General features: G+C 44.2%; 1 long non-coding RNA gene across 1 annotated transcript in view; it reads left to right on the top strand.

Moving 5' to 3' along the window:
- LOC149461625 (uncharacterized) overlaps positions 1-12,682 on the top strand; it is a 37,797-nt gene that overhangs the window by 9,563 nt on the left and 15,552 nt on the right. The window lies entirely within an intron of this gene.

The following is a 12,682-nucleotide window of genomic DNA, read 5'->3' on the forward strand; positions in this document are numbered from 1 at the left end:
TGTAATGAGTCTATCTCATAGATTAGTTTCACCTTTTAAGTTGCATTACTGAAATAAATGAACTTTTGCACGATATTCTAATTTTTCGAGTTTTACCTATATACCGTATTTTTCGCTCCATAAGACGCACTTTTTTCCCCCCAAAAAAGGGGGGAAAATGTCAGTGCGTCTTATGGAGCGAATGTAAAGTGGCCGGTCCGGTATTTCTGCCGCCACCATGTCAGAATATCGGGCCGGCCGCTGAGCTCCTCTCCTGCAGGACCCTACCTGTTCCTCGCTCCAGCGCTGCAGTCTTTCCGCGGCGGCTTCTGTGACAGCCGGGTGTCCACTGCGCATGCACAAGAAGCGCCGTGCTTTGTGAATGGTTCGGTGTCTTCTGGGACGCATGGCAGGTCCCAGAAGGCTCCGGGCCATTCAAAAAGCGCAGCGCTTCTCGCGCATGCGCAGTGGGCACCCGGCTGTCACAGAAGCCGCCGCAGGAAGAAGAAGGAAGGACAACTCCGCGGAAGTGGGAGCGGGTACCTGTCAAATTCAGGTACCCGTTCTCCCTCCCTCCCCAAAGGTCCACAGTCTCTAGTAATCTCCTTTACTGTCTGCAGTCTCTGGTCTTCTGTACTATGTCCGCAGTCTCTGGTCATCCCCTGTACTGTGTCCGCAGTCTCTGGTCATCCCCTGTACTGTGTCCGCAGTCTCTGGTCATCCCCTGTACTGTGTCCGCAGTCTCTGGTCATCCCCTGTACTGTGTCCGCAGTCTCTGGTCATCCCCTGTACTGTGTCCGCAGTCTCTGGTCATCCCCTGTACTGTGTCCGCAGTCTCTGGTCATCCCCTGTACTGTGTCTGCAGTCTCTGGTCATCTCCTGTACTGTCCGCAGTCTCTGGTCATCTCCTGTACTGTGTCCGCAGTCTCTGGTCATATCCTGTACTGTGTGCGCAGTCTCTGGTCATCCCCTGTACTGGTTCCGCAGTCTCTGGTCATCTCCTGTACTGTGTCCGCAGTCTCTGGTCATCCCCTGTACTGGGTCCGCAGTCTCTGGGCATCCCCTGTACTGGGTCCGCAGTCTCTGGTCATCTCCTGTACTATGTCCGCAGTCTCTGGTCATCTCCTGTACTATGTCCGCAGTCTCTGGTCATCTCCTGTACTATGTCCGCAGTCTCTGGTCATCTCCTGTATTATGTCCGCAGTCTCTGGTCATCTGCTGTACTGTGTCCGCAGTCTCTGGTCATCTGCTGTACTGTGTCCGCAGTCTCTGGTCATCCCCTGTACTATGTCGGCAGTCTCTGGTCATCTCCTGTCCTATGTCTGCAGTCTCTGGTCATTCCCTGTACTGTGTCCGCAGTCTCTGGTCATCCCCTGTACTGTGTCCGCAGTCTCTGGTCATCTCCTGTAGTGTGTCCACAGTCTCTGGTCATCTCCTGTACTGTGTCCGCAGTCTCTGGTCATCTCCTGTACTGTGTCCGCAGTCTCTAGTCATCCCCTGTACTGAGACCACAGTCTCTGGTCATCTCCTGTCCTATGTCTGCAGTCTCTGGTCATCTCCTGTATTATGTCCGCAGTCTCTGGTCATCCGCTGTGCTGTGTCCGCAGTCTCTGGTCATCCCCTGTACTATGTCGGCAGTCTCTGGTCATCTCCTGTCCTATGTCCGCAGTCTCTGGTCATTCCCTGTACTGTGTCCGCAGTCTCTGGTCATCCCCTGTACTATGTCGGCAGTCTCTGGTCATCTCCTGTCCTATGTCCGCAGTCTCTGGTCATTCCCTGTACTGTGTCCGCAGTTTGTGGTCATGCCCTGTACTATGTCCGCAGTTTCTGGTCATCCCCTGTACTGTGTCCGCAGTCTCTCAGGTGTTCTGTTCATCCCCGTACAGGCTGTCCCATTGATGTCCTTTGGGACACAGCGGCTGCACAGACACAGCTACTGTGTCCCAATGTGACATCCGTGTCAGTGCATGTCCCCAGCTATAGACAGTGTGAGTTTAGTGACACGCACCCTCACCTACATGGATGTCATATAAAGACACAGCAACTATGTCCATGCACCCGCTGTGTGCCAATGGACATGAATTGGACTGCCTGCACGAGGAAACCTGGACCACCACCAATTTATTTATTTCAGGTACTTATATAGCGCCGTCAATTTACGCAGCACTTTATATATATATTGTACATTCACATCAGTCCCTAACCCTCAAGGGGTGTACAATCTAAGGTCCCTAACTTACATTCATACATACACATACTAGGGCCACTTTAGACAGGAGCCAATTCACCTACCAGCATGTCTTTGGAGTGTGGGAGGAAACTGGAGTACCTGGAGTAAACCCGCACAGGGAGAACATGCAAACTCCAGGCAGGTGGTGCCATGGTTGGGATTCGAACCCATGACTCTAGTACTGTCAGGTGGATGTGCAAAACATGGCCCTGTATGATCGTATGGTTTAGTACACCTCTTGTGAATGCGGCCTAAATGCCTTTCCTCGATATGGACTGTGAGCTCTCTGGTCAGGGATTGCTGTGATTGGCTCAGCATTGTCTGTAATGCTCTGCAGAATATATCAGCACTGTATGAATGACTAAAATAAATGAACTCTGTCTCATAGATAAGCATTTTGCATAGGACTGCCAAACCTTCAACATAGAACTTGCTTAGAACTTACAGGAGCTTAGTGGGATAAAAACTTTTTTTATTGTTTTTATCCTCGTAATTTTTTATCTTTAAAGTGTTTCTAAAGGTTCGAGGTTTTTTTTACCTTCATGCATTTTATGCATGAAGGTAAAAAACCTTGTGTGTGAAGCAGCTCCCCCAGCCTCCTCAATACTTACCCGAGCCTCATCACGATCCAGCGAAGTGAATGACAGCCTCGGCTGTCCCGGGTCTCTGCCTCCTCATTTGGCTGAGACAGCAAATTGGAGCCATTGGCTGCTGTCGGTCACAGCCAGTCAGCCAGTGAGAAGAGAGGGGGTGGGGTCAAGCCACTGCTCCGTGTGTGAATGGACACACGGAGAAGCGGGTGCCCCCCATAGCAAGCTGCTTGCTGTGGGGGCACCTGACAGACAGGTGGAGCCAGGACAGCCTGTGGGAGACCTGAGAAGAGGAGGATCCAGGCTGCTCTGTGTAAAACCACTGCACACAGCAGGTACGTATATTATTATTATACAGTATTTATATAGCACCAAAAAGTTTGCTCAGCACTGTACATTATAGTGGGAGGCAGTACATGAGACAATACAGTAACAATACAATACACGAGGGGTTCGAGGGCCCTGCTCCTTGGAGCTTACAATCTAGGAGGTATAGACATGTTTGTTATTTTACAAAAAAAAAAAATCACTTTAAAGTAGAACTATAGGAAAAACTTTTTTTTTCTTTCATTTTGGATAAAGGGAATGTTACAACTCCTGTCATGATTTTTTTTTTTTTTTTATATGCCATCTGTGTCCCATCAGGGAAAATTACCTTCACTTCCTATCCCATAGCCACAACAGGAAGTGAGGAAATCCCTGCAAATCCAATGGGGTCACCAAAGCTAGCGGAATGTTTCCCCTCTATTACTGTTCTGGGGATAACCTGTTCTTGGCGATACATAGGGTGAATCTCCCTAATAGGGGAACCTACAGACATAAAAACCTGACGGGGGTTCTAATTCCTCCCCATGGTATCCAAAACTAAAAAAAAAAGTTTTGCCTTTATTTATACTTTGACAGGAACTTTATGTATAACCCAGGGGTGGACTGACAACTCATGGGGCCCCCGGGCAATAGGGGATTATGGGGCCCCTGTGTCCTTGCCCAAACTCATAAAAGCCTATGAAAAAGGTACCAGGGGCATTTCATGGGGCCCCCTGCTGACCCTGGGCCCTCGGGCAGTGCCCCAGTTTCCAAATGGTCAGTCCGCCCCTGGTATAACCAGTAATATAAAGTATATCTGTTGTGTGGCTTTTGATGAAAAGGTGTATTGGGTAAACTTTGTGTCCTGTGGCAGACTGACAAGTCATGGGGCCCCCAGGCAATAGGGGATCATGGGGCCCCTGTGTCCTTGCCCAAACTCAAAAAAGCCTATGAAAAAGGTACCAGGGGCATCTCATGGGGCCCCCTACTGACCCCGGGCAGTGCCCGAGTTTCCAAATGGTCAGTCTGCCCTTTTGTGTCTATTCCTCAAGAGTTGGTTCTGGCCAGTTCAGTGGATTGCTGTAGGAAAGTCCTGGATTCTTTCTTGGATACACAGAATATAACTGGATATAACATTTATAGGTAAAGTTGATCCAGGGAATATCCGATTGCCTCTTGGGGGATCAGGAAGGAATTTTTTTCCCAGCAGGAGCAAATTAGATCATACTTTGCTGGGGTTTTTTGCCTTCCTCTGGATCAACTGTGGGTATAGGATTATAACTTTTTTTTTTTTTTTTTTTTTTTTTTTTTTTTTTTTTAATGGTTGAACTGGATGGACCTTTGTCTTTTTTCAGCCAGACTAACTATGTAACTCACACTACATCACACCAATTAGCTGTATTTCTTGTATAGAAACAAATGGAGTCTTCATGCCCGGTATGAAGGAGACTTAAATCCGATGTATTTCATAGAAATTATCTCATCTGGGGGAATCAAACTGGGCCTTATGTATGACCAAAGCTGTGCAAAGCCTTCTGTGTAGTTGGGTTGTTACATCATTGTAGAATATGTGGGCTCGCCAACCTCCTCTCCTTCCGCAGGGTTGGGTGCGCTCAGTCCAAACCCACAAAGAAGTTTTGTTCCTTCATATCAATGACGGATCTTCTCTGCAAAACCTCCAGATTGTGGCTGAGCCCAGCCTCCAGCACAGGTACCGGTGTCTGTTTTGGAGCAGAATAGTCAGCAATGAAAATTGTAGGAATATCACACGTGTATGTAATAGCCACTTACCTACCGGGCACTTTTACCCCCTTCCTGCCTAGGCCAATTTTCAGCTTTCAGCACTTTGTCAAGCTTTGAATGACAGGTGTGCTGTCATGCAACACTGTACCCATAAAAAATATATATTATATATATATATATATATATATATATATATATATATATACACACACACACACACACACACCGTATTTTCCAGCGTATAAGGCGAATGGGTGTATAAGACGACCCCCCTAATTTTCCAGTTAAAACATAGGTTTTGGGCTATACTCGTTGTATAAGACTAACCCCCTTCTGAGGCAACACCATTTAACCCCTAGCCTACAGGGCACCTATACCCACTCCCCCCCCCCCCCCCCCCCCAGGCCAATTTTCAGCTTTCAGCGTTGTCACACTTTGAATGACAATTGTGTGGTCATGCAACACTGTACCCATATGAAATAGGTGGCACTGATGAGGAGGCACTGATGGGCATTGACAGGCATCACTGATGCGCACTGATTGGCATCACTGATGGGCATTGATAGGCATCACTGATGGGTACTGAAAGGCAGCACTGATACATGGCACTGTTAGGCAGCACTGACTGGCACTAATAGGTGGCACTGACGGGTGACACTGAAAGGCCACTCAGATGGGCACTGATATGTGGCATTGATGTGCAGTGGTAGGCACCGATATGTGGCACGGACGGACACTGGTATGTGGCACTTATGGACACTGACAGCTGGCACTACACTGATCATCAGTGCCCTGATGATCAGTGTACATGTCCCCTCCGCGGAAAGCCGATTACCAGCTGTCCTCTCGAGCTGTCAGCGTGACAGCTCGAGAGGAGAGAAATGCCGATAACCGGCATTTCCCCGTTTACATGTGATCAGCTGTGATTGGACACAGCTGATCACATGACCGAGCCGACATCTTTGGCTCTTTCTGTGATCGGTGATAGCTGTGTCCGAGGGACACAGCACATCGCCGTGCATGCGCGGAGAATGGGAAGACGTCATATGAGCCAATCACAGCAAGTGATGTATTCTATTAATGAATACAGAGCCTGCTCGAATTGGCTGTGTCAGAGAGATGGGCTGATGATGTCACAACTTCAGCCAATCTGTGCAGGCTCTGTATTCATTAATAGAATACATCACTCGCCGTGATTGGCTCAGCGCGGTACACTGTATGGAGCTGAAGCTACTATACAGTATTCTCGCACATCCAGCATTCTATACCCGGCCTATAAGACGACCCCCAATTGTTGGGGTATGTTTTTAAGTAAAAAAAAGTTGTCTTATACGCCGGAAAATACGGTATATAATTTTTTTTTCCACACAAATAGGGCTTTCTTTTGATGGGATTTAACCATTAGCCGCCCGGCCAATGGCCGTTTGGCGGCTTCAGAAGTCTCTCTCCGTTCCGGGTACACACCATTTGGCGTGCTCCCGCACATGCGCCGTTTGCACTAATGCAGAGCGGCGCAGCAGTGCGATCTGTCACCGGCCGTGCACCTCGGACATGGCCGATGACAGATCCGAGTACCGGCTCCCGTTGCTGGTACCATGTGACCTGCTGTGACCAATCACAGCAGGTCACATGACAGTTGTATACATGGATGGCTTCATTCATGATGCCATCCATTGTATACTAGTGCCTAGCTGTGAATGGTCACAGCTAATCACATACACATGTCATGTGATTAGCTGTGACCAAATCACAGCTAAGCACAAAAAAAAAAAAAAAGCTGAATGAATCGATTTCATTCAGGTAAATGCTTGCTTATAGCAAAGTAATTCTTTGCTATAAGCAAATTGTGTAAAAAAATACTGATCACTTCCCCAAAGTAGTACAATGTTACTATGGCAACATTGTACTACTTTGGTCATAGTAAAATATGAAAAAAAAATCTTAAAAAATAAAAAAAAAATGTAATAAAAAATTAAATATAATAAAATTAAAAAAATATATATTTTTTTTTCATACTGTCACCAGTCAGTGTCCCTGTTCACCGCCATGCCAGTTATATGATGACGCTGTACTGCACTGGTGACAGTATGTAAAAAAAAAAAATAGTGAAAATAATTTTTTTAATTTTTTCATTTTCCGAAAAATTATGACAAAAAAATACAACTTCAAAAAAACTCGCCATGCCTCTTATGAAGTACGTCGGACTGTCTACTCTGCAAAAAGGGGTAATTTGGGGATATCTGTACTATTCTGACATTCTTGGACCTCAAGAAATTAGATTGGCTGTCAGTACTTCAGGATTGATCAATATTCAGATCTATACCATAGTTTGTGAACTCTATAACTTTCCTACAAACTAAAAAATACATCCTAATTTGGGTTATTTTCACCAAAGACATGTAGCAGAATACATCTCGGCCTAAATTTATGAAGAACAATTATTTATTTGTAAACTTTTATAACAGAAACAAAGAAAAATGTGGTTTTTTTCCAAAATTTTTGGTCTTTTTTTGTTAATTTAGCAAAAAATAAAAACCCCAGCGGTGATTAAATACCACCAAAAGAAAGCTCTAGTTGTGTGAAGAAAATGATAAAATTTTAGTTTGGGTACAGTGTTGTATGACCGCGCAATTGTCATTCAAAGTGTGAGAGCGCTGAAACCTGAAAAATGGCCTGGGCAGGAAGGTGTAAAATTGCACGGTATTGAAATGGTTAATCACCACTGAGTTTTTAATTTTTTTGTCTAAATAAAAAAAAAATGCAGTCACTGTTTATTTTTTTTCAAATAAATAAGCTTTCTTCATAAATTTCAGTCAAAATGTATTCTGCTACATTTCTTTGGTGAAAATACCCCAGATCAGTGTATATTATTTAGTCTGTGGGAAAGCTATAGAGTCCAAAAACCATAATATCTGACAATCGATCAATGTCTCATCACGAAATAAGACTCATCTAATTTCTGGAGGACTGAAAACGCCAGCATAGTACAAATACCCCCAAAATTACCCATTTTTTGGAAAATAGCCAGTCCAGGATATTTGGTAAGAGGGATGGCAAGTTTTTTTAAAGTTGTATTTTTTTTTGTCACAATTTTCTGGAAAATGTTTTTTAAAAAATTCACAATCTTTTTCTTTCTTACATATTGTCACCAGTCCAGTACAGAGTTATCATATAATTGGTGTGCAGTGATCAGGGAAACTAACTGGTGACAGTATGTGGAAATAAAAAAATTATTTAATTTATTTTTCTATTACTATTTTTTTTTTTTTTATTTACAATTTTTTTTTTTCAACACACCGTGACCAGAGCAATACAATGTTACCATAGTAACATTGTACTTCTCTGGGCAAGTGATCAGGATTTTGTTTTTCATTGACAGTAGCAGCCATTTTTAATGAAATTAATTTTGTTTTTTTTTTCGTGCTTAGCTGTGATTGGGCCTGTCTGTACCATGTGACTGCTGTGACCAATCACACAACACAATTGTATACAATTGTCATCTGATCTGTTGTGGTCGGTCACAACAGTTACATGACACTGACAGCGGGCCGGTGTAGTGCTCTGTCATTGGCTGTGTCCCGTGGGCACAGCCAGAGACAGATCACACTGCTGCACGGCTGCTTGAGCGGCATCTTCTGACAGGATGTCATACGATGTCCACCCAGAAGGAGGAGCATTGCACCCGACAATCTGCTATAGGCCGGGTGGAAGGTGTTAAGGTATTCTTCTATCAAACTCACAATACGGGGAATTTATCAAAACTAGAGCAGCTGTGCATGGCAACCAATCAACTTCTATTTTTTTTTTTTAGAAAAAAGCTCATGCCCTGGTCCACACTAGAACGCAGTGCAGGAAACCTGTGATCTGTGCACGTTTCAAACACCACATTAAAAAAGCACTGCCAAAACATTATGGAATTTAAAAAAAAAAAAAGCACTGCCCTTTCAATCTGCTGCAGGTGTCAGTGCATTGTTAACACCCCTGTGACAGAGCGTAGGCGAGACAAAACGCACACGGAGGATGATAAACACAAAGTTTTAGTGAAATGAGAGAGACACTCAATCAGGGTAACAAGGGTAGCATCCGGGTACCCAAAAAGGGGGGGGGGGGGGAGGGGGGGGAGGAGTCCAAACAGTGATAATCCGGCCCACGATAGGGCAGTCCAGGCAAGTATTAATCAAGGTGTTTAAAGGGGCAGTCCAGGCAGGGGAGAATATGGGCGTACAATGAGGCAGTCCAGGCAAGGGTAACATGGAGATTGACCCGGCCATTGCAGAATATTCCACTTCTTTTCCTTCAAAAGCTCTTGGGTTGCTTTTGCTGTGTGTTTTGGATCATTGTCCATCTGTACTGTGAAGCACTGTCCAAACAACTTTGCTGCATTTGGCTGAATCTGGGCATACCAAAGCATCTGGATGAATTCTGCAGTGTTTAGAGATATACGGTCACATCATCAATAAACACCAATGACCCTGTGCCACTGGAAGCCATGCATGCCATCACACTGCCTCCACCATGTTTTACAGATGACGTTGTGTGCTTTGCATCATGAGCTGTCCCAAGCCTTCTCCACACTTTTTTCTTCCCGTCATTCTAGTAAAGATTAATCTTAGTTTCATCCGTCCAAAGAATGCTTTTCCAGAACTGGTCTGGCTTTTTTAGATTTTTTTTGGCAAAGTCTAATCTGGCTTTTCTATTCTTCAGGCTTATGAATGGTTTGCACCTTATGGTGAACCCTCTGTATTTGCTCATGAAGTCTTCTTTTGATTGTAGACTTTGACAATGACACGCTCACCTCCTGGAGTGTCCTTCACTTGTCTGGATGTTGTGAATGGGTTTTTCTTTACCAGATAGAAGATCCTGCGATCATCACCGCTGTTGTCTTCCATGAAGTCCATGCCTTCTTATGTTGCTGAGCTCACCAGTGCATTCTTTCCTCAGAATGTACCAAACTGTTTATTTGGCCACGCCTAATGTTGCTGCCATCTCTATGATGGATTTGTTTTGTTTTTTAAGCCTCACAATGGCTGGTTTCACTTGCATGGACAGCTCCTTTTGAACACATGATGTAGGGTCACAGCAATAGATTCCAAATGTAAATACCACACTTAGAATCAACTCCAGACCTTTTACCTGCTTAATTGAGGAAGGAATTGTGACGATCGCAGCATCAGACCCCAGCCCTTCTCACCAAACTCGTGACCGAAGGACTAGCCAATCTAAAACCGCGCTGTCATGTGTGTAACAATGCCACGCAGCTGCACCCTGCACAAAGATTTTCCAGCTAATGGACCACAATCTGTGTACCTGCAGCCTGGGAGCGATTGTTACTGGGTCAGGTTAATTACGCAAATAACCCTTCACACTGCCACCACCTTTTTGTAGAGAAAGAGGAAACTCGGCAATATTAGCAACAACACTATGAGGGTTGGATAATCGTCTGTATACCACTGTCACCGCAGGCAGGTTACACAGAGGGTTAAATACACACACAGTAGTGCGCTTCAGAGGTAGGGGTGCTTAGTTTGCATTAAAGAGCATTAGAAACAGTTCAACACTTACAGAAAGTAAGATTTATTAATAAAAGGTCAAAAGGGTGCAATAAAAATATTTACAGAAAAAGATGTGTGTATATGTATGTATGTGTGTATATATATATATGAAAATACAAAGAGCAATAACACAGCAAAGAGATAAAGACGTTTAGGGAGGTAGAGTACTTGCCAAAAGTCCTGGGTTACGCAGATTCAAGGGTCCTGAGCCAAAAGGGTGCCTTATCTCCCAAAGTTAGTTCTGATGTTAAAAGGGAGGGTTCTTTAACTTCAACACGACCTACTCAACTTAACTTTCTGCTCCAAGCATAACAGCCTTTTCTAGGAACTCAGCAGGGTGTCTCCTTGAATCAGAGAACCAATCGCCTCATTTGGGGAGGGTGTTGCAGGCGGAGACCCAAGCTAGAATCAAAATCCCTCGCAGTTTATATCATGATCAATAATGTACCCTTGGTGCATGTAGCAGCCTAGCCACTAGTAAATTAATATGCAGAATGATCTGAACATCTAGATATGAAATATGATATACCTGCTTGGGACGGTTAAGCAGATATAATTTTTCTGCTCTCCTGTAGATTTCAACTAAGGGGTGTAAGGCATCAGACGACTTGTATTAAAGTGACCGATCTGAATATATGCCTGGTTTCCTTGTATGTCTTCCATACCTCTGGATATAAAATATGTTAAAGGGGATTTTAAAATGCGAGTCTGTTTTACAGCTAGCTGGAATGTCTTTGAAGCTCAGTGAAGGACTGGTTTATGGTTTTACGATATCTCAGATTGAGAAGCTAACAGACACCTGGGCACCAGCTAGTTTGGGATTTATAACCATGGAGCTCTCCCACTGTGCCTGTGATCTCTGGCATCATACAGACCACATTCCTTAGGGAGGGGGGAAATTGGAGGGAAGCTAATTTGGGAGTAGAAATGATACAAGATGGAGGATCCTTAGCAAGATGGATGACCACATCCATCTCTGTATGCACAATTGCTACAGAAATAACAGAGTAGCCCACAAATGGCCATAAAACTGTTTTGATCCAACTGTCCAATTACTTTTGATCCCTTGAGAAAGGGAGGTTGACTATTCTTAAGAGCTGTAATTCCTAAACCCTTCCTCCAATTTGGATGTACATACCATCACATTAAACCTGAGAGTGTGCACTTTCAGCTCATAGCCAATATAGAACTATAGAATTAATATGTTTTGGTAAATACCTGCAAAAAAATAAAAATTGTGCTTGTGTCCAAATATATATGGACCTAACTGTACACTGCTCAAAAAAATTAAAAGAACACTTTGAAAACATCAGATCTCAATGGGGAAAAATATGCTGGATATCTATACTGATATGGACTGGGTAATGTGTTAGGAACGTAAAGATGCCTCATTGTTTGATGGAAATGAAAATGATCAACCTGCAGCAGACTGAATTCAAAGACACCATGAAAATCAAAGTGAAGTAATGATGCAGCAGGCTAGTCCATTTTGATGAAATTTCATTGCAGCAACTCAAAATGGTCCTCAGTAGTTGTATCGTCCCCTCATGCTTGTATGCATGCCTGACGCCAGGGCATGTCCCTGATTAGACGGATGGTATCCTGGGGTATTTCCTCCTGGATCTGGACCAGGGCATCACTGAACTCCTGGTGGCATTGGATGAACCTAAACTATATGACTTTTGGCTATTACTGTCCAGTACAAAAAAAATTAAAAATCAAATTTAGGCCAAAATGTATTCTGCTACCTGTCTTTGCTATAAAAAAAAAACCCCAATACATGTAATATAAATGGTTTACGTGAACGTTATAGCATTTACAAATGACAATATACATACTGGGACTTTTCTTTTTTTTACTAGTAATGGTGGCGGGACTGCGGTGGGCATTCTAACACTGGAGGGAACTGACTTGGTGTCACTGACATCCCCAGGGACACCAATACATTGATCAGTGTTAATAAAAAGCACTGACACTGTACTAATGGCACTGGGCAGGAAGGGGATAACATCTGGGGCAATCAAAGGATTAACTGTGTGCTGTTTTACTGTGCGCTTCACTGTTAGCATACTGCTATGCATAGCGGTGTGCAGGAGCTGACGGGTGAGAACTTATTTACAAACTGTTCACCAGGCGCCAGTGATTGACAGCACGGGTAGGGCACGCACCCTACCCGGAAATGCAAAATTACGTCTATATACATGATTTTGCACACCCGTGCCGCCCTGTAGCAGTACTTCTGCTATAGGGCAGATGGGAGGCAGTTAATTGACACGTATTGG

Source organism: Staurois parvus, unplaced genomic scaffold (genome assembly GCF_062004578.1).
Source record: "Staurois parvus isolate SC_StPar_1 unplaced genomic scaffold, SC_StPar_1.0 ptg000196l, whole genome shotgun sequence".
NCBI lineage: Eukaryota > Metazoa > Chordata > Amphibia > Anura > Ranidae > Staurois > Staurois parvus.